Source organism: Oryctolagus cuniculus, chromosome 1, assembly GCF_964237555.1.
Source record: "Oryctolagus cuniculus chromosome 1, mOryCun1.1, whole genome shotgun sequence".
Classification (NCBI taxonomy): Eukaryota; Metazoa; Chordata; class Mammalia; order Lagomorpha; family Leporidae; genus Oryctolagus; species Oryctolagus cuniculus.
Window position 1 is genome coordinate 65,730,492 of NC_091432.1, and position 21,231 is coordinate 65,751,722.

Sequence of the window (21,231 nt, forward strand, 5' to 3'; positions counted from 1 at the left end):
CTGTGGCCATTGAAAATGCGAATCACCTGGAGCTGTCAGTCAAGGACCTCTGCTGATGGGCAGGAGCTGTCAATGGCAGTTTGGTGATGTCAGTTGTACACCCACATAGTCATATGGTTCAGCTGGAGTGGTCAGAACCCAGCTTGGACCCTAGATGCCAAACTCCAGCTCAGCCGGAGATGTCAGGCACCGACCACACTGTCAGGCAGGTGGACAAGGGGCTGTCAGAACTTAGCTCCTCCCCCTAACTACCTCCGTTCCCACAACACCAGTGATTCCAAGTTTCAGGACATGGGAGCTGGTATTGACATAAGCAGGCAGATAGGATCAAATTGATTAGATTTGTGAGCTGGCGACTATGCCCTCCACCATGCACCCTGTGTGATCTCATGCCCCTACCTGACCTCACTTGTACACCCACCTGCCAATCAGACTACATAGCCACACCCCTTTGGGAGTAAATAAAAGGCCTGGAACAAGGTAGGCCCTTCCCTTTTTGCGCCCTTGTTGCCCTGCAGGGCACATGGCCTTTGGGCTGCTTGTTCTCTGCTTTCCTGCCTACATGCTTGCTCCACGTGGCTCACTCCTGGCCTGTTCTCTGCCCGGTATGGACGCAACTTAGCTTCTAGATCTCTCTTTCTCTCCTAATTAAAGCCCTCACTTTCCTGTACATTGCTCTCACTGAATAAAATCCTTAAAACTTACCATGTTGTCTGGCCTTTTGAGCCAGTATTCAGAATTCTCTGAATAAAAGGCAAGAACCACAAGATGATTAATATTGAAAATTATTAACGAGCAGGATGATATCAGTATTTGGTTATCAACAGCCTTAAAAAGTGCACCCACAGGATCCTGAATCAAATCTGAACTCAACCCCTGGGACTTAGCTCAATGTCTGTCTCCCACCCCTTCCCTTGGCAAACTGTCGTTCTCTCTGCAACACTGCTCTGCCTTGGTTATTCCGAGTTGGGTTTGTCACACACCCTCCCAGCGCCCTCAGACCTGTGGCCTGAGAACAGAGCAGCGACTAACACATAGGTGGTGCTCACCACAGGTTGGGGACATTACCAGCTTTAAAACCATCCATGCATTTGAGATCTTAAAGACCCATAAAATACTCTGACTTTCGTCATCTTACATGAAAGGAAACTGAGGCGCAGCGTGAGTAACTTGCTGACCTTTAGGCTGATAGTAAGTGACAAGGACAAGGTTCACATCTGAGTAGTCAGGCTCCAGAGTCCTTGTGCTTAACCAGGACCCTGTCTTATTCTGTAAATAGCTCATAATGCACCTCCCACGGTTCAATACACAGCAGGTGTGCAGCGTTTGTTGCCAACTAAATGAATAAATAAACAGCTGCAGCTGGTTAGGAAGCCAGGCGTCAGGAGGGCCTGGAGTTTCTGAGTGCCCATCTGTCCCCTGAGCCCCAGCCTGTCCTCCAGCTTGTAGCTTAGTGGTCTGTCCACCTGTCCATCCATCCATCCATCCCCCTACCAGTTCCTGTCTGTCCCACTTCTCCCGGCCTCACAGTGGTGCCAAGGATGAAAACAGGAACCTGGTTTTATCCTGCCCTGGAGAAGCTGCAGTGCGGGCTGGAGACAGACCTGTCCACAGACAACAGCAGGGCAGTGTGACGTGAACCACACACTGGAGGGGCCCCTGACTCTGGCCAGAGGCCAGGGACATTTCTTAGTCCATGGCACAGAGATCTCATCTGTGTGCACTCGTCCCCACAGTCAGCCAGAACAGCCTGTCCTCCCAGCTGCACCAGGGACGCATAGCTCCAGCCCTGGTCCCAGGCCTGGTAATTGTGCGGGTTACCTTGCGGTTGCCATGGCTACACAGAACCACCCCCTTCTGGATTCTGATTCTGAGTGTTGCCCCGGACCTTTCAGCACCAAGCCCACGGTCAATCGAGCACAGCCCTTCCTAGATCCCGCCAGGTGCTGTTCCCCCATCAGCCACAGTGGGGGCCCTGCCAGTCTCTCAGTCTGTGGCATCAGTGACCAATCTCCACCATCAGTGAGCCTCTCCTTGGTCAGACTGAGCAAGGACCCAGGCCGGAGCAGGCCCCTAAAGGCTCAACCGCACCTTGCAGGCTCTGCTGGTCAGCCCTGGCCTGGCCTACAACATCATCCAGGTGCCTGCTCACCCGGAGGTCCAGTGCAGGCAAGGGGCTTGCCCACGGGCATACTGTGAAAGAATCTGAACAGGAAGAGGTGCTCCTGACCCCTGCCTGGCCGTCTTTCCGCTCCAGGGAGGATCTGAATCCCTTTCTGGTCATGGGCCCTTGTCCAGTGAAGCGTCTTAGACCCGGTGGTGAGAAGCAGAGTGGTTCTGAGTGAAGCAGGGGAGGGCTCCTGGAAGCCACACACATGGCCTCCCCGCCCTCTCAGACTGAATCTATCTTAGTTTTCAGCCTTAGCTGCCAACAGCATTCGGCAAGATGGTCAGCCCATGCCCATGGCGGCCACCTCCCTCCAGCCCACTTCTACCTACTGCCCCAGCTAACCCCAGTCCTGGCTGTGCCGTCCCCTGTTTATAAACACCAGCTTGCCCATTTGTTTCTCAATACCAGGGCGCTTTCATTGTGTGAGGCATCCCATCGAGGCAGGACCGGAAGGGGACACAACAATCCCTGCCTGTAGCTGTGGCTGGGGAGCCAATCAACGTGCTGGTGATCAGATAGATCAGGGAAAGGTGTGGAGGTGGAGGGTGGTCTCAGCATCCTCAGAGCCCTCTCAGAAGAGGCTGCACACAAGCCAGCGCCGCCTGGGAGAAGAGCATTGCAGCCAGAGAGAAGGCAAAGTACGGCTGGGTGAGTGGCTGCTGAATGCGCTCGGAGAGCTGCACCGAAGCCAGCCCCAGAGACCTGAAGGTCACTTTAAGGTCGTTGGTCTCTGGCTTCAGAGCAAAGGGAATGCGATGGAATTTTTTTTTTTTTAAAGGCAGAGTTATAGATAGGCAGAGGCAGGGAGAGAGGGGGATGGATCTTGAGCAAGGTAGTGGCAAGATGCCCTTTCTGTTTTCAGATATTGCTGGCTGCTGCATGTGAGCAGGCTGCAGGAAGGCAAGGGGGGCGGGTTCGAGCCCTGCTAAGGAGGGAGAGTGGGGCAGGTGCAGCAGCTAAGCAGCCGCTTAACAGCTGTGTCCCATATTGCAGTGCCCAGAGCCAAATCCCAGCCCTGTTAATACCCCCGGCTTCCTGTGGAACACAGGATTTATCTATCTGGAGAGCAGCTGAGAGACAAGGTCTGGGCTGCACATGGAGCTCGCTGGCGCCCTGTCGCCCAGCAGAACCAAGAGCAACTCCCTTAGGTTGGCCGTGTGGGCTTTATCATGCACATTCCACTGAGCCCTCAGCCCTGGCCACTCTATTACAGGACATGCTGTTCCCTGGACTGCCCTTCAACGTCTTCCCCACTGGCCCCTCCTCCTTGTGCTTGGGGGCTGGCTATCTTGGGTGCCTCTGACTTGGGGGCATCGTGCTTGCGACCCCACCCCCCTCCCCAGAGGACAGCACCCCTGCTGAGATCCCTGCCCTGTCCTCCAGGCTAGGGGCAGGGTCTGGCGTCCCCTTGGACCCAGCAGAGGCTGCGGCATGGGGCAGTTTTCCAACACATATGGGAGGGGTGCATGGTGGCAGAGTCCTGACTGTTTTCAGCAGACACGCGCTCAGGACACAGCCTCTGTGTGTGTGGAGCCACACATGTAGATAGGCTAGACTTCTCAAAAGAACAGTTTTTAAAGGCAAAAACTGCTCCTTCCATATCATTTATTTTATTTGTCCTCTTTATGATATATACATTTATGCTTAAATAGAATGGTAAAATCATTATTTGAATTAAGTTTGGTTGCATATACCTCAAAGCACAGAATAATTGTGGCTTATTAAGAAGGCAGTTTAGCTTTTTCTTTCATGGAAAAGAAGTCAAAGTTAGAATGGTAATTCCTCGGTCAACAAGAAACCAGTTTTCTCCCACATCTGTTCTGCCACTCTGTACATAGCTTGCCACCTAATGGTCCAAGATGGCTGCTGGAGCTCCAGGCATTGTGTAATTTCTTTTCTTTTTCTTTTCTTTCTTTCTTTTTTTTTTTTTTTTGACAGGCAGAGTGGACAGTGAGAGAGAGGGACAGAGAGAAAGGTCTTCCTTTGCTGTTGGTTCACCCTCCAATGGCCGCCGCGGCCGGTGCGCTGCGGCCGGCGCACCGCCCTGATCTGATGGCAGGAGCCAGGTGCTTCTCCTGGTCTCCCATGGGGTGCAGGGCCCAAGTACTTGGGCCATCCTCCACTGCACTCCCTTGCCATAGCAGAGAGCTGGCCTGGAAGAGGGGCAACTGGGACAAAATCCGGTGCTCTGACCGGGACTAGAACCCGGTGTGCCGGCGCCGCAAGGTGGAGGATTAGCCTAGTGAGCCGCGGTGCCAGCCAGGCATTGTGTAATTTCAAGGCCAGTAAAAGGAGGAAAGGCAAAAGGGGGAAACTAATTTTGTCGCTTATTTTAAGCAGCCTTCCTGGAAAGCCCACCTGGAACTGCTTCTTTCAGCTGCTGTTCAGTGTTAGACACCTGGCTTCACCTAGAAGCCTAGACAGTCTCTCAGCTGACATAGTCATTGCTCGGAGTTTTGAGCTTTTGAATAAGGAGATCAAAGCCAGGGAGAAGTAGCTTTCTAGAACTGCTGCTAGTGGCAGCCTCTGGGCTCTGGGAATGGAGAGGAGAAGCAGGAGGCCTCCTATCTTCTTTACACGCTCCTGGATTGTTGAATTTGTAAGCAAGCATTTTTGAATTAGGAGACACAGTCAAGAAATGCATATTTAAATATTTGGTTTTTATTCATTTGAAAGGCAGAGAAACAGAGATCATCTATCCACTGGTTTGCTCCCCAAATGCTTGCAACAGCTGTGGCTGGGCCAAGCCGAAACTAGCAGCCTCAAAGCCAATCCAGGTCTCCATGTAGGTGGCAGGGACCCAACTACTTGAGTCATCACTGCTGTCTCCAAGGGTGCACATTACCAGGAAGTTGGAACCAGGAGTGGAGCTGGGACTGGAACCCAGGCTCTCTAATGTGGGTTACAGGGTCCCAAGTGGTATATTAATTTCTATGTCAAACACCTGCCTCAGAAATACATATTTTAAAGGAAAACATTATGTAAGGAGTGATGTGGCAACCCATCAGAGCAAGGTAGACAGCATAATAGAAATGGTCCTCCTCTCTCTTGCTTGATATACTATTTAATGCTAAAGCATCTCTCTCTCTTTTTTTTTTTTTTTTCAAGATTTATTTACTTATTTGAAAGGCGGAATTATAGAGAGGCAGAGGCAGAGGTGGTGGTGGTGGTGGGGTCTTCCATCCACTGGTTCATTCCCAAGATGGCTGCAACAGCAAGAGCTGAGCCAATCCAAAGCCAGGAGCCAGGAGTCAGGAGCTTCTGCCGGGTCTCCCACATGGGTGCAGGGGCCCAAGCATTTGGGCCATCCTCTACTACTTTCCCAGGCCATAGCAGAGAGCTGGATGGGAAGTGGAACAGTTGGGACTTGAACTGGCACCCACATGGCCGGGAGCGGATACTGGCACTGCAAGTGGCGGCTTTACCCACTAAGCCACAGCACTGGCCCCTACTAAAGCATCTCCTAAACAAAATTTTTTTTACAAATTTATTTATATGAAAAACAGAGAAGTCCCACCCACTGGTTCATACCCCAGATGCCTGCGACTGCAAAGAGCAAGTCACAAACAGGGAGCTGGAAATTCAATGCAGGTGGCCCACATGGATGGCAGGGACCCAATTTCTTTTTTTTCTTTAAATTTATTTATTTATTTATTTGAGAGACAGATATGCAGAAACAGGGACAGAGATGGCGAGAACTTCCATCTGCTGGTTCACTCCCCAAATGGCCTTACCAGCCAGGGCTGGACTGAAGCCAGGAGCCAGGAACTCCATCCTAGTTTCCTACATGGGGATAGAGGCCCAAGCCCTTGGGCATCTTCTGCTGCTTTCGCAGGTGCATTAGCAGGGAGCTGGATCAGAACTGGAGTAGCTGGGACCTGAACCAGCACTCTGACATGCCATGCTGGCATTGCAAGCAGCAGCCTAACTTGCTGCGCCACATCACCGGTCCAGAAAACCAATTTCTTGAGCCATCACCTGCTTGCCTCCCAGGGTGCACATTAGCAGAAAGCTGGAGTAGGAGCCGGAGGCAGGAGTGGGACATGGACTCTCCAATATGGGGCACAGCCACCTTCACCGTGAGGGCAAATCCCACCCCAGCCAAGGCAGATCGCCTGTCTCATGACCCCATGCTGGTCTCCACGTCATGTTTTGTGCTCTTACGGCAGAAAAGGAACACACCAAAGGCAAAAGTGTTCTGGAGGTGAATAGTGGTGATAGTTCTACAACCATGGAAGTATGTTTAATGCCACTGAATTGTCCATTTTAAGTGGCCAAAGTGCTCCATTTTGCATTATATGTATTTTACTGTAATAAAAACATATAAAAGTATGCTGAAAGATGTCCCCTGAAAAAGTTGGGGTTCAGCATGGTCCCACGTACACAGCAGATGAGCTCTGGGTCCGAGCTTCCTTCTCGCTGCCTCTGGATTCCTCTCCACCTGCGTTCCAGGGCCATGGCCGACGGGCAGGTGAAGGAGAGCAGGGTGTCGGGAGCGGAAGTGATTAAATGTTGAATGAGGATCTGGTGGCTGTGGGTCAAAGCTGGGACAGCCCTCTGGGGAGGCCAGGCCTGCCCCCCACTCCCCCGCCTCAAAGGAAGAAGGATGTCCGGGGTCAGGGAAGGCACTGGTGCGTTGGGCCATGGGAGAGATGTGAGTTATCTAAATTAAGGAGGAAAGGTGGGCGGGAATGGCAGGATGTCCATATGGGCCTGTGTTGCCAAAATAAATGCATCTGGAAACACATATACACGTAAACAAGTAAGTACAGATTTTTTTTTATGCCTCCAACTCCACCTTCTTGCTTCATTTTACCAAGGACAGAGGCTGAACAACAAGCTGAGAAGCCAAACAAAGAGATTTTAGATTGCAGCTGCTAGGGAGAAATTACAAATGAGGGCTGACGCTATCTTTGTTTCTTTTTCATTATGAAAAATACTCGTCAGACATGGGCACCATGCCACCATTGGGAGAGCCGTGAGAACCCAATTTGTTTCCAAAACATTGCCGTATGGAGGTGAGGTCATTGAGAGCACTGCTTTCCCCCAAGGCATCCCTGATCAAAGTAAATAGATGATAACTGGACAAAGTCCTGGGAGAAATCCTGAAGTGGCTCCTGGCTGGCACATTCAGTGCCTCTCTGGGTGCCCTGGGGGCGAGTCGCTGAGGAGGCCAAGGCAACTTCTGTCTGACAAGGTCACAGCAGGAGCTCTGTCTCTGCAGGGGGTGAGAACCACAAGCTGCCGTCTTCTTGATGATTTTAGATTTATTGATACAAAAAAGCCGGGGTTTCCTGGGGGATCTCGCTGATGATTGCTATACACTTGGAAATCTGTGAGAAACGACCTCTACTCAAAATGACCTCACTGAGGTTGAGCTGTTGGATGAACTTGATCCTCCTAGAGTAATTCAACCCCTTCTGATGCGTCAGTTATCTGCAATAAAAACCTAGAGGGAACCCAAACTGTTGGGTGTTTGGTATGCAGTTAGACCTGATGTAGGGATAAGAGGTCCTTGGGGAAGGTCTTCAGTCTCCTGCTATAATCCACTAGAGGGTATGTTTTATTATAGACTAATGACTTGTAAATGAGTGTTAACAATTTGAGTGGCTGAGAGAAATACAAATAGTGGTAAATATCTTACCTTAGTTTGTGTGGTCTGGTGGAAAAAACACAAAGTAATTACCAAAATCAGTGAGCGAGTCTTAACTGAGTTACTAAAACTAAATAATAGTGAAGGGTTATGGAAAGGACATGTGTAATGAATGGGTTTGTTTGAGCAGGGTGTTAATGGTTACTAGTAGAGTTAAACTAAAAGGTAGATGGGGCTGGCGCTGTGGCACAGCGGGTTAATGCCCTGGCCTGAGGTGCTGGCATTCTGTATGGGTGCTGGTTCTAGTCCTGGCTGCTCCACTTCTGATCCAGCTCTCTGCTATGACCTGGATGGCATTAGAAGATGGCCCAAGTCCTAGGGCTCCTGCATCTATGTGGGAGACCCGGAAGAAGCTCCTGGCTTTGGATCAGCATAGTTCTGGCCGTTGCGGTCATCTGGGGAGTGAACCAGCGGATGGAAGACCTCTCTCTCTGTCTCTACCACTCTCTGTAACTCTGTCTTTCAAGTAAATAAAAATAAATCTTAAAAAAAAAACCCTAAAAGTTAGATGTTCCAATCTTCATAATCAATTGTTATAAAAGCAGAAATAGATGTTCTTATGCTTTGCAAAATAACCACTGTTTTTTGTAATTGATTATTATATAATTTTTTTTTTTTTTTGACAGGCAGAGTGGACAGTGAGAGAGAGACAGAGAGAAAGGTCTTCCTTTGCCGTTGGTTCACCCTCCAATGGCCGCCGCGGCCAGTGCGCTGCGGCCGGCGCACCGCGCTGATCCGATGGCAGGAGCCAGGAGCCAGGTGCTTTTCCTGGTCTCCCATGGGGTGCAGGGCCCAAGCACCTGGGCCATCCTCCACTGCACTCCCTGGCCACAGCAGAGGGCTGGCCTGGAAGAGGGGCAACCGGGACAGAATCCGGCGCCCTGACCGGGACTAGAACCTGGTGTGCCGGCGCCGCTAGGCGGAGGATTAGCCTAGTGAGCCGCGGCGCCGGCTGATTATTATATAATTTAACATCACTTTGAGTCTGTTCTATTGTATCTCAAATATCAAGTAAATCTTTAAAATCAAAGAAATTGTTACATGGCTATGGAAATCGGGATTGAGGAGAGGTTACACGTAATAGAAGATCAATGGTTTGAAGTGGATGGGAAACAGCCTGTTATTGTAAGAAAGAATCATTAACTCTAAGGATCATTTATGAATGGACATTTTCAAAATTTATGAGAACAGTAAAGAATGTGTAAAATGAACAGCGGATGTAACTTAGGGTATAAAAATAAAGTCTGGTGCTCTCTCATCAGAGCCACGCCATCAGCCTTGCTGTGAGCGTGTCTCTCATTCCTCCCTGCGCCGGCGTCTCCCACACCTTCAGGAACCCCTGGATCTGCTGGAGCTGGACTCTGGTAAGTCACTTTCCTCTCTGCAGTTTAGCTGTTTCCTTGTAGAATGAGAGGAGGCACCCAGTGACCTCTGAGGTGCTACAACCCCAGTGTTTCATGAGTCTAGGGTATTTCTTTTCAGGTCCTCACAGACAGCAACAATGAGAGTAGAAGAGGGGAAAGGAAATGCTGAGTTAGGGGCCGACCTGAATATCCAGAGATGGAAGATACTGAGAAGTCATGTAGCTCATCCATCCGCCCACTCATCCACCCCCTCATCCATCCATCCATGCATCCACTCACCCATCCACCCACCCACCCCCTCATCTACCCACCCATTCATCCATCCACTCATCCACCCATCCATGCATCCACCCATCCATCCATGCATCCACTCACCCATCTATCCACCCATCCATCCACCCACTCATCCACCCACCCACTCATCCATCCATGCATCCACTCACCCATCCACCCATCCACCCACCCACTCATCCATCCATGCATCCATCCATCCACTCATCCACCCACTCATGCATCCATGCATCCACTCACCCATCTACCCACCCATCCATCTACCCACCCACCCATCCATCCACCCACTCATCCATCAATGCATCCAGTCACCCATCCACCCATCCATCCATCCACTTATCCATCCATCCTTCCTTCCTTCCATCCACCCACCCACCCATCCATCCACTCATCCAGTATTTCTACCCTAGCCTATCCCTGTGTAGGGAAGAACCAGAAGTGGATCAGATTCAATCTGTACTTTCATGGAGCTTACAGTAATGGGGTGGAGGGGATAATTTGAGTGTGGCAGAAAGATGAATGAATGATTATGTTATCGAGAACTGTGAACGGGGGACTGTGTGTATAGGATATGGTAGGAGTGCAGGGTGGGTAAAACTTGCTCAGCCTGAAGAGGACAGAAAATGCATTAAGACAAAGAATCTTCTCTATGGACAAGGAGGAATATCTAGCTTTTTAGCCTAGAGGTTAAGATACCCTCATCTTGCATCAGAGTACATGGTCTTCATTTCTGGCTCTGGCTTGTGACTACAGTTTCCTGCCAATGCAGACCCTAGGGTGCAGTGGTGAAGGCTTAAATAGTTAAGTTCTTGCCACCCAGGGGGGAGATCTGAATTGAGTTCCAGGCTCCTGGCTTTAGCTTGGCTCAGCCTCAGTCACTGCAAACATCTGGGGAGTGAACCAGGGAATGGATACTTTCTCTGTCTGTCTCTGTCAAGTTTAAATAATAATCATAATTATTATAATAATAATAAGTAGAAGTTCACCATGCTGATAAAGGAGGAGACTACAGAACAGCACACGCCCAGGCACCAGTCCGGGGGCAACAACATCCTTCCTCATTGCTCTTCAAAGAAAGACATGTCAGGGTTTTGGAAGGGATTGGAGCAGAGTTTCTCAACCCTGAGCCTGTAGACCCCTGGGGTTAGTAGACGTATTTGTAGGAATCTGAAGCTTGTCAATGATGACTGTTAAATGCTGTTTCATCCTGGTGGCTCTGAATGTGTGAAGGCTCCTCCTTGCTGTAGCCCTTTTGTATTGCTACACTGAGTGTCACAACTGCCCCCAGGCAAGGAGGGAAGGGGCTTCATGCATAGGATGCTTCAGTGCCAGCTGAAAGTCAAGGACACCATGGTTTGCATACTGAGTGTGTCCCCCAGGGTTTCTTGCGTGTTGCTATTGAATCTCCCCATTGTGATGTATTAAGGAGGTGGGATGTTCATCTGACTGGCATTTGGGTGCCGGATTGGGGGGAGGGGTGGCTTGGAGGGGAGGGTTTTTGGAGGGAGATGAGGATTAGGTAAGGACATTAGGGGGCACCCCAATGACTGAATCCTGGTGGCTTTATGAGGAGAGAGGGAGAGCAGAGGAGACACAGGTACATGTTTGCTCCTTGTCTCTGCCAAGTGATGATGCCTTGTGCTGCCTTGAGCCTCTGCCAACGAGGAGGCTCACCAGGTGCCGCCCTTGACCTTGGCCCAGAACTGGGAGCCAAAATAAACTTCCTATCGTCATCAAGTTACCAAGGCTCAGAGATTTCCTTACGGTAACACAAAATGTTCTAATACAACTGGGGTCCCAGAGCGTTGTCAACATGAAAATTTTCCAGGGGTTTGGCCACGGTGTCATAGTGGGAGTTGCCTATAGGACCCAGAGCTATGGGGTATGCTGGACTCTAAAGAACTCATGCCAGGCCAGTCTGTGCCATACTCAGCTTGCAAAGAGCCATCTATCTTCAACAAAATGACATCTTGCAGCCCATGAAAATGAAATGCTGCTTTGCATTCTAAAGGGTTCGTAGTTTTATTTCCTATTTGCCTTGGTTTAGAGTTGGAGAAGAGCTAGAAGCACACGAACTTATATTGAAGTTTCTGTCTATACGTATGTCAGTAACAAAGATAAAAATAATTTAAGTCAACCTTGGAGTGCACCTATAAGGATTTTAACAGAGGTCCATCCATCACTTGAGTTGGAGGTTCTGCTAACTGCTTGGTGAACAAGCTTCATTGTTTGGAATTTATTCCTTGAGTTGAATGCAAGTCTTTCCGGCTGCCATCTTAGGTCAAAATAACCTCTAAAAAGATGAGCCCTAATCCATCATCATGAAGTTAGGAAAAAAAAAAGTGCACTGGAAGAAGGAAGTGCACCCTCCAGGGGTGGGCATGGCTGACCCGTGTTTTACCACTGTCTAGCAGCTGAGGGGTAGATATCCTAGCAGTGTTTACTGAACAACTCAGCAAAGTCCTTTATCTTCCCAAACTCCAATCCCCTAATCTGTAAAAAACAGTTACACTGGCTGGCGCCGCGGCTCAATAGGCTAATCCTCCGCCTTGCGGCGCCGGCACACCGAGTTCTAGTCCCGGTCAAGGCGCCGGATTCTGTCCCGATTGCCCCTCTTCCAGGCCAGCTCTCTGCTGTGGCCAGGGAGTGCAGTGGAGGATGGCCCAGGTGCTTGGGCCCTGCACCCCATGGGAGACCAGGAAAAGCACCTGGCTCCTGCCATCGGATCAGCGCGATGCGCTGGCCGCAGCTGCCATTGGAGGGTGACCCAATGGCAAAAGGAAGACCTTTCTCTCTGTCTCTCTCTCTCACTGTCCACTCTGCCTGTCAAAAAAAAAAAAAAAAAAAAAAAAAAAAAAACCAGTTACACTAATAATGTTTTACCTCCCAGGTGCAAATATGTTGCAAGGATCAGCTGGGCAAGTGCATGGGACACAATAACAATGATTCTGTTAGCCTCCATTAACACTAGACATATGTCTGTCTTGAGCTCATTTAATCCTCCCAGCAAGTCTGCGTTGGCGATGTTTATCTCAGGCTGAGAGAGGTGAAGGGGATTCGAACCGAACCTTCGAACATGAAAATCACCTTTGCTGTGACTATTGTGCAGCATGGCTCACGTCCTGCCACCCCCATCTGTGGACTCCTGTCTGCCTTTTAAGACCCTCCCCAGAAGGAAGCTCTGTTCTGTATGCTCCACTCACACCTTCTGCGTGGTCTCATGCGTTGCAGGAATTTTATCCATGTTTTTAATCATACTGCGTCAGTTTACCCAGGACACACCCGCTGGGGGCATGTGCACAGGGACAGATTATCGAGTGTCTAGGAACAATCAAATGTTCCCTGGCCCTGTGCCCCTACCAGTGATGTCATCCATATCCAGAGCCCCCTCCTAGAACACTCGCGTCACCCGCTTTTCTTGGCCAGGTCCCCGGGGGCTCATTTAGCTGTCATAGTGAATGAAACTGAATGAAGCCAGGGGACGTAGGCTCCAGCCCCTGTCCTGTAACTCCAGTGCCTGATGCAGATAAGCCATTTTAGTTCTCTGGGCTTACACTCTGTGTGTGTGTGTGTGTGTGTGTGTGTGATGGGTGCTTGAAGAGCCCTAGAAATCTTTAAGATTCATGGAGCCAGTGCAGCAGGTTAAAGCCCTGGCCTGAAGCACTGGCACCCCAAATGGGTGCCGGTTCTAGTCCCGGCTGCTCCTCTTCCAATCCAGCTCTCTGCTGTGGCCTGGGAAAGCAGTAGAAGATGGCCCAAGTCCTTGGGCCCCTGCACCCACGTGGGAGACCTGGAAGGCACGCCTGGCTTCTGGCTTCGGAGTGGCGCAGCTCCGGCTATTGCAGCCATCTGGGGAGTGAACCAATGGATGGAAGACCTCTCTCTCTCTCTCTTTCTACCTCTCTCTGTAAATCTGTCTTTCAAATAAATAAAATAAATTAAAAAAAAAAGATTCTATGCCAGGGTGACAACATGAGACTTGGAGCAGGCTCCTATCTGAGGTTACATTTATGATAACATGTGCTCATGAACTACTGCAATTCATAAACACTGAAACAAAATTTACCATCCTCATCTTTGGCTTCCAGGAACTGTCATGCTCATCATAGAGACAAGGCTTGGTTTGTCTTTTTGGATGTGAAAGGTGAGCCTTTCTTCTTTGTCCTCCTCCTGATATAATCATTTTTTGTGGTTCTATTTTATCTCTGTTGTTAGCTTCCTAGTTATGACTCTTTGTTTTGTTATTTTGGTCATTGTTTAGGGTTCACATCATACATCTTTACCTTTCATGGTGCTCTGAGTTATTCCTCAGCTCACTCATGCTCTCTCACTAGCCCTTTGCAGAAATAATGGTCAATTCATTTGTCTCTGTGCTTCCTCTTGTACGGTTTCTATAGTCATGATCTGAAATTCCTTACTCTTTTCTTCAGCTGTGTCTGATCTTCGCCTCTGCTATGCCCACCCTACTCTTAGTCCCAGCCAGTGCGTTTGTCATCACAGACATTGAAGTTTTTGTCTCGGAAAATTTGATTTGTGCCTCTTACATTTTCCATGTTTCTATTTAATTTTTGAATCTATGAAATACACTTGCAGTTCTAATAACTGTTTAAATGTCCTTCTGCGTGAACTCTGACATCTGTGTGAATCTCCGTTGATCTGGATTTTCTCCTCACCATGAGTCATGTTTTGCTGCCTCCTTGTCTCCTAATCTTTGATTAGATGTCATAATACATTGTGATTTCTACCTTGTCAAGTGCTGGGCAGTTTTGTATTCCCATAAACACTCTTTAGCTTTGGTCTGGATATATTTAAGTTAGTTGGAAGCTGTCGGATTCTCTTGGGTCTTACCTTTATGTTTTTGGTAGTGTTCATTCCAAGGCTAATTATTTCCCGATTAGTCCATCCAGTGCCCTGAAGTGTAAGTTTTTCCAGGCTGGCTGATGGGAAGCTACCGTATTCCTGGGCGGTGAGTGCCATCACCTCTGACCTGCTGGGGTGGTTCTTTCCCCAGCCTTGGTAGTCTCCTCCCGTGCACACACTCAGCTAAAACCCTCTGGGAAGCCCTTCCGCACAGCTCTGGAGCTCTGTCTGTACACAGTTCTCTCCTTGCTGGGAGCACCTTTGAACTCTAGTCAGTCTGCCCTACCAAAAATTGGAAACATTGCTGCACATTACAATTGATAGATATATTCATAAAAACGTCTATTCGCATTTATTGGGCAGTTACAATTTCTGGGTGAGGAAACTCTACTAAGACGAGTTAATTATCAAAGGCCTTTAAAAAGATGAGGTCTGTCTCTAGCACCCACATTTTTAACCATTCAATTGCCCTGCCATACTGTATGTTCAACGTGATATTATTCCCTTTTCTTTAGGATAAGCTTCTGTTAAATCTATGGTTTGGCTTATAATCAGTGGCAGACTAGAATAGAAAAAAATTTTAAAATTTAAAAAAAAACTGAGCACAGAGAATAAGAGAGCATGAAGTCGTTGAGTCAATTATGTTAAGTATTGCATATTGCAACATCTCCCCTTTTTTAAAAAAGATTTTTTTTTATTTGAAGCAGAGAGGGGGAGTGACAGAGAGAGATCTTCCATCCACTGGTTCACTCCCTAAATGGCCACAATAGCTAGGGCTGGGCCATGCCAAAGCCAGGAGCCAGGAGCTTCATTCGTGTCTCCCGCCTGGGTGGCAGGGTACCATGCACTTGGGCCATCTTCCGCTGTTTTCCCAGGCACATTAGCAGGAAATGGAATTGAAAGTAGAGCAGCCAGGACTCGAACCAGCACCCATATAGGATGCCAGAGTTGTAGGCAGTGGCTTAACCCACTACACCACAATACCAGCCCCTGTAACACCTCTCAAGCATTGATTCAAGCCAGGCATTTTGCTGAATGTTCCATGTGCAGTTCATTTCATTCTCACATTCTATTCAGTGAATATTATTTCCTCTTTACAGGGAAAAACGAGGTTGAGAAAGATCATCAGTGAGTGGTTAAATCTGCATTTGAAACCTCATGACTTCATTATGCAGCTCTGGTTCAAGCAGTCCAACGGCAGGATTCAAACTCGTCTGACGGGAGTTGTGCACCTGTCTGTTGGACTCAGGGCAAGCTCCATGGTAATGGGAAGCTCCCTGTGGGACTGCTTGGTGTGCCTGGAGGGAGAGACAGGAGAGGGAGACGAAGAAACAGTGCAGGTGGGTAAGTGCAGTGATAAGAGGGAGAGTGGCAGTTGTGGGACTGGAAGGGGCGGCACCAAATCCAGCTGGGGCAGTGAATGCAAGGCCACTGCAGTCACTCTGACAGGGGCTGCAGGTGTACCAAGCTACATCTTACCCCCTGTGCCAAACGCTATCGTCTGAATTGAATCTTTTTTTTTTTTTTTTTTTTTTAAGATTTATTTAGCCGGCGCCGCAGCTCACTAGGCTAATCCTCCGCCTAGCGGCGCCGGCACACCGGGTTCTAGTCCCGGTCGGGGCGCTGGATTCTGTCCCGGTTGCTCCTCTTCCAGGCCAGCCCTCTGCTGTGGCCCGGGAGTGCAGTGGAGGATGGCCCAGGTGCTTGGGCCCTGCACCCCATGGGAGACCAGGAAAAGCACCTGGCTCCTGGCTCCTGCCATCGGATCAGCGCGGTGCGCCGGCCGCAGCGCGCTGGCCGCGGCGGCCATTGGAGGGTGAACCAACGGCAAAGGAAGACCTTTCTCTCTGTCTCTCTCTCTCACTGTCCACTCTGCCTGTCAAAAAAAAAAAAATTTATTTATTTATTTGAAAGTCAGAGTTACACGGGGAGAGAGAGAGAGAGAGAAAGAGAAAGGTCTTACATCTGCTGGTTCACTCCCCAGTTGGCTGCAATGACTGGAGCTACGCTGATCCGAAGCCAGGGGCTAGGAGCTTCTTCCGGGTCTCCCACATAGGTGCATAGCAGAGAGCTGTATTGGAATTGGAGCAGCCAGGACTCGAACCAGTGCTCATATGGGATGCTGGCGCTTCAGGCCAGGGCGTTAACCCACCACATCACAGAGCTGGCCCCTGAACTGAATCTTAAGATATATGGGAACAAGGGGGACAAAGGCTAGGGCCCTCTGGGTGTTGGTTTCTGGCCAGGCTGTAAGGGCCTGGTTGGAGTCACAGGGGTCACTCTCAGCCTGCAGTGGTAAATCCAGTCCTCTGGTTATGCTGACTGGGGTTAGCTAGCTTTTGTTAATCAGAATGTGAAAAGGAAAGAAAGATTTATCCAGGATTGATACCATTTTATTAATATTTTTCAATACCAATAAGCCTTTTGGGTTCTTGCCACGTGTTCAGAAAATAATTCTGAATACCGGAACAAATAGACCAGACAATGTGCTAAGTTTTAAGGATTTTATTCAGTGAGAGAAATGCATAGGAGAGCTAGGGTTTTATCTAAGGGAGAAAGAAAAGTCTAGAGGCTAAGTTGGGCTCCATACCAAGCAGAGAGCAGGCCATGAGCCACGTGCAGCAAATGTTTGGTTATGAGCATCCACAGGTAGCTCAGCACTGATGTAGGCATGCATACAGGATAAAATTGATCAGGTTTGTGAGCTGGAAGACCATGCCTTCACCACACCCCTGTATGACCCCATGCCCCTACCTGGCCACACCTGTGCGCCCACTGGCCAATCATATTATTAACCACTCTCCTCTGGAAGTGGATTAAAGGTTGGGGACATGGTGGGCCCAGCCTTTTTCTTTTTTGGCCTTTTGCCGTTGTGGGCGTTTGCTGCCCCTGAACCTCCAGAGAGCTTGGCCTTCGGGCCACCCACCCCATGCTTCCTGACCTGCATCTCTTCCACATGGCTGGCTCCTGGTACTCGGTATGAACCCAGATTTCCCTCTCTCTCTTAGATGGGGCCCTCACTCTCCTATGCATTTCTCTCACTGAATAAAAAGCTTAAAACTTATGCTGCCTCGTTCATTTATGCTGGTATTCAGAATTCCCTCAACATTAGGCAAGAACCCACACAGGCTTATTAATATTGGGAATTGATTAATAAGCTCATGGTGATATATCTGGAACCCCATATTCCGATATCAGCACGAGTAGCGAAGCGAAGGCGGAGAGAGCGATTTTGGGGCACTCCTCGCCTTTTATACACTTTCCAAAGGGGAGTGGTTGCATAGTCTGATGGGCAGATGGGCATTCAGGTGAGATCACACAGGGGCGTGCTCTCCAGCTCACAAATCTAATCAATTTTATCCTATCTGCCTGCCTACATCAGTTTGATTATGTGATCACATTGCCAACTCCTGCTCTGTGTCCTATCAAATCTCCCTGTCTCCTTATAAGGATCCCTGTGATTGCATTGAGGCCTAGCCTGATAATCCAGGATGATCTCCGCATCTTAAGATTCTTCATTACACTTGCAAAGACCTTGCTTCCAGGTAAGATGATGTTTACAGGTTTCAACAATTAGGACCTGATCTGTTTGGGGCCCATTATTCAGTCTCCTACAGGGGCAAATCTGGGCCTTCCTTTTCTCTCATTCCAGCAGAGAAGGGCGGCATTTTGAAAAGGAGGAAGCAGACAGATTTGTTTGCATGGCAACACAATGAAGCTATGTTGTGAGCGGCAGTTAATATTTAAAAAGGTTCTGTTTGTCTAGTGACATTCCATTCTGTAGGCAGGGAGGGACAGGAGATGTTCCCAGTGGTACAAGGATCTGATGCTCCCTCTTTCCTGATGAGGGGACCCTGCAAAGCTGCGGAAGGTTGAAGAGACCACAAATATGATCAGGGGACAGAGGGAGGGAGACCAGAGACACTGGGGGCAGGGGAGGGAGAATGCCAGGTGGTACTGACCTGGATTCACACACACTCCAAATGCTGGAGACATTATGCTTGCTTTTCTGGGTGATGGTGATTTGTTCCTGTAGGTGACTAGAGGAAGTAGGGTACAGAGAGTCAGATATTATGAGATTCAGCTCTGTCCAGTAGAGAGGATCCATCACTCTATGCTGATACTTTAGATGCTGGAGAGGTGGGAGGAGCTGGGGCTTGGTAGGCTGCATAGACTGAGAAAACTGCAAGGCTTGAGAAGAGTGTCCAGGTAGGGCCCGAGGCACAAGGAGAGGAAATCAGAGTCATTCAAAATTATTTAAGAGGCAGACAGAGCTCCCATCTACTGCTTCACTCCCCCAAAAGCCCCATAACTGCTGGGACCGGGCCAGGTAGAGGCTGCGAGCTGTGAATTAAATCTCCCATGTGAATGGCAGGAAAACAACCACTTGAGCCACTATTGCTGTCTCTCAGTCTGCACTTGCAGGAAGCTGGGCTAAGAACCCAGGTATTCTGATATGGAATATGGGCATCCGAACCAGTATGTTAACCACTAGGCCAAATGTCTGCCTAGTAGTTATAGTGGGGATAACCCAGCTCCAAGCACTCTTGAACACGTTGTTACAGAAGTAGTTAATAAAAACCCACGCAGGGTCAGTATTGTGGTACAGCAGGTTACGTTGCTGCTTGTGACACCAGCATCCCGTATGGGCACTGGTTCATGTCCTGGCCGCTCCACTTCCTATCCAGCTCCTTGTAATATGCCTGGAAAAGCAGCAGAAGAGGGCCCAAGTGGCACCCATGTGGGAGAGCTGGGTGGAATCCTGGCTCCTGGCTTCAATTTGGCCAACTCCCTCCCAGCTGTTGTGACCATTTGAATCTCTCTCTCTCTCTCTCTCCTTCTCTGTCTGTGTAATTCTGACTTTCAAATAAATAATAAATCCTTTTTTAAAAAATATTTTTTATGAAAGGCAGAGTGACAGGGATGGGGGAGAGAGAAAGAGAGAGAGAGAGAGAGATCTTCCATTCACTGGTTCACACCCCAGATGGCCGCAACGGCTGGAGCTGCGCCGATCCAAAGCCAAGAGTCAGGAGCTTCTTCCAGGTCTCCCATGCGGGTGCAGGGGCCCAAGGACTTGGGCCATCTTCTACTGCTTTCCCAGGCGATAGCAGAGAGCTGGAAAGGAAGTGGAGCAGCTAGGACGTGAACTGGTGTCCATATGGGATGCCAACACTGTAAGCGGCAGCTTCACCCGCTACACCACAGTGCCAGCCCCCAAATAAATAACTCTTAAAACAATCAAACAACAAAACCCCATACAACATTTCAGTTTGCTAGCTCAGCCCTAAGTATAAAGTTTCCTATTTTTCTTCATTTGCCTCAATCATTTTTAGTATTTTTTAGGGCCAGTTATTAAGTTTCATTGCCTAATTAATATCAAGTTTGTTTTTTTTTTTTTAAACAATCACAGCATATCCAGAATTCTGGAGAACTCAGCTCATTTATTTCTGTCTAAAAACCTCAGCTCCGTGCTAACAAACCCGGTGATAATGCACTCCGAGTTAGGGTACAGAAAACGACACCTGGCACGCAGAGTATTTTGCACTGCAGGACTTTGGAAGGGCCTCCGAAGCAAACTTCTCTTTGACCTTCCACGGCCTCTTTCTCTTGCTCCCTTTTCTCTCCTAGGCAGGCCGTAGAAACTAGAATTCCTCTTGCACTCTAAGCCACCCATAAAATCTAGAAATGTTATTCTAACTTTCTCCTGCCTTTCTGTGTAGGACCAGCCGTAAAGAAATGCTCGGGCCTTCCTGTTTGATGTTGGCCACAACATCCTCATTCCAGAGGCGTCCTGCCCTCTGCCCAGGAGGAGGGCTCCCGCACAGAAAAGCTGTGAAGAATGCAGACAGACTGGCCTTGGGTTTCTCCTGTCAGCCTACTGCCATCAGCTCACACCCTGTGTATCCAATCACATTGCTTTCTTTCTTTAAGATTTATTTGTTTGAGAGGAAGAGTTACAGACAGAGAGAGGGAGAGACAGAGTTCTTCCATCTGCTGGTTCACTCCCCCAAATGGCCACAACGCTGCAGCTGAGCTGATCCAAAGCCAGAAGCTTCTTCTAGGTCACCCATGTGGGTGCAGTGGCCCAAGCACTTGGGCCATCATTGTTGCTTTTGCTGGCCTTAGCAGGGAGCTGGGCTGGAAATGGAACAGCTGAGACAAGAACCAGCACTCATAAGGGATGTTGGCACCAAGGAACTCCATCTGGGTCTTCCATGTGGATGGCAGGGACTCAACTACTCAGATCATCAGGTGTTGCCTCCCAGGCACATTAGCAGGAAGATGGATTGGAAGCAGAGCAACCAGGACTTGAACCAAGCACTCCAACATGGGATGTTGGTGTCCTAAATGGCAGCCTTATGCCCTGCAGCACAATGTGTGCCCCAGAGTCTTCATTTTCAAGGTCTCTCATGTCATGTAAAACTTTGATTAATTAAATGTTATGCTTTTCGCTTATTAACCTGTCTTTGACTATAGAAGTATTAGCCATGACCCTTATGATGGGGAAGGAAGGGGAGCTAGCTTTCTGCCCCTCCACCAGCCAATTTCATTTCAGTACAACAAGCTCTTGCATTTAACAGGTATCTATCACTTTCTTTGATATCCTGTTAATTATTCTTATACTTATGGATCTGAGAGTTGAGGCTTGGCAGTGCTTAATAATTCCTCTGCATCTGCACAGAACGTGGCTGTGCATTTGATCAATGTTCATTGACATTTAATACCTGGCTTGGGCCAAGGTAGCCAACTCTTTAGTTAAGTATAATAATGTAGTAAATGTGGTAATAATAACAAGAGTCACCATCACTAGAAAGATGCCATCAGAACACCCATTTTTAAGGTTCAAATTTTGTATTAGAATACTCATTTTATGATTCATTTTGTTTATAATT

At 48.7% G+C, this 21,231-nt stretch overlaps 1 long non-coding RNA gene across 3 annotated transcripts; it reads left to right on the forward strand.

Annotated features, from left to right (window-relative positions):
- Positions 1-1,888: 1,888 nt before the first annotated feature.
- On the forward strand, positions 1,889-20,798 carry LOC138849947 (uncharacterized). Of its 3 annotated transcripts, none has more exons than XR_011389257.1 (5): positions 1,889-9,187; positions 13,567-13,622; positions 15,439-15,678; positions 17,789-17,883; positions 20,059-20,798. It is a non-coding gene; the product is annotated as an uncharacterized lncRNA (long non-coding RNA). The 3 variants fall into 3 exon arrangements; XR_011389263.1 differs by lacking the exon at positions 13,567-13,622 and having other exon boundaries at positions 1,889-7,397; positions 9,086-9,187; XR_011389258.1 differs by lacking the exon at positions 13,567-13,622.
- The last annotated feature ends 433 nt before the right edge of the window (positions 20,799-21,231 follow it).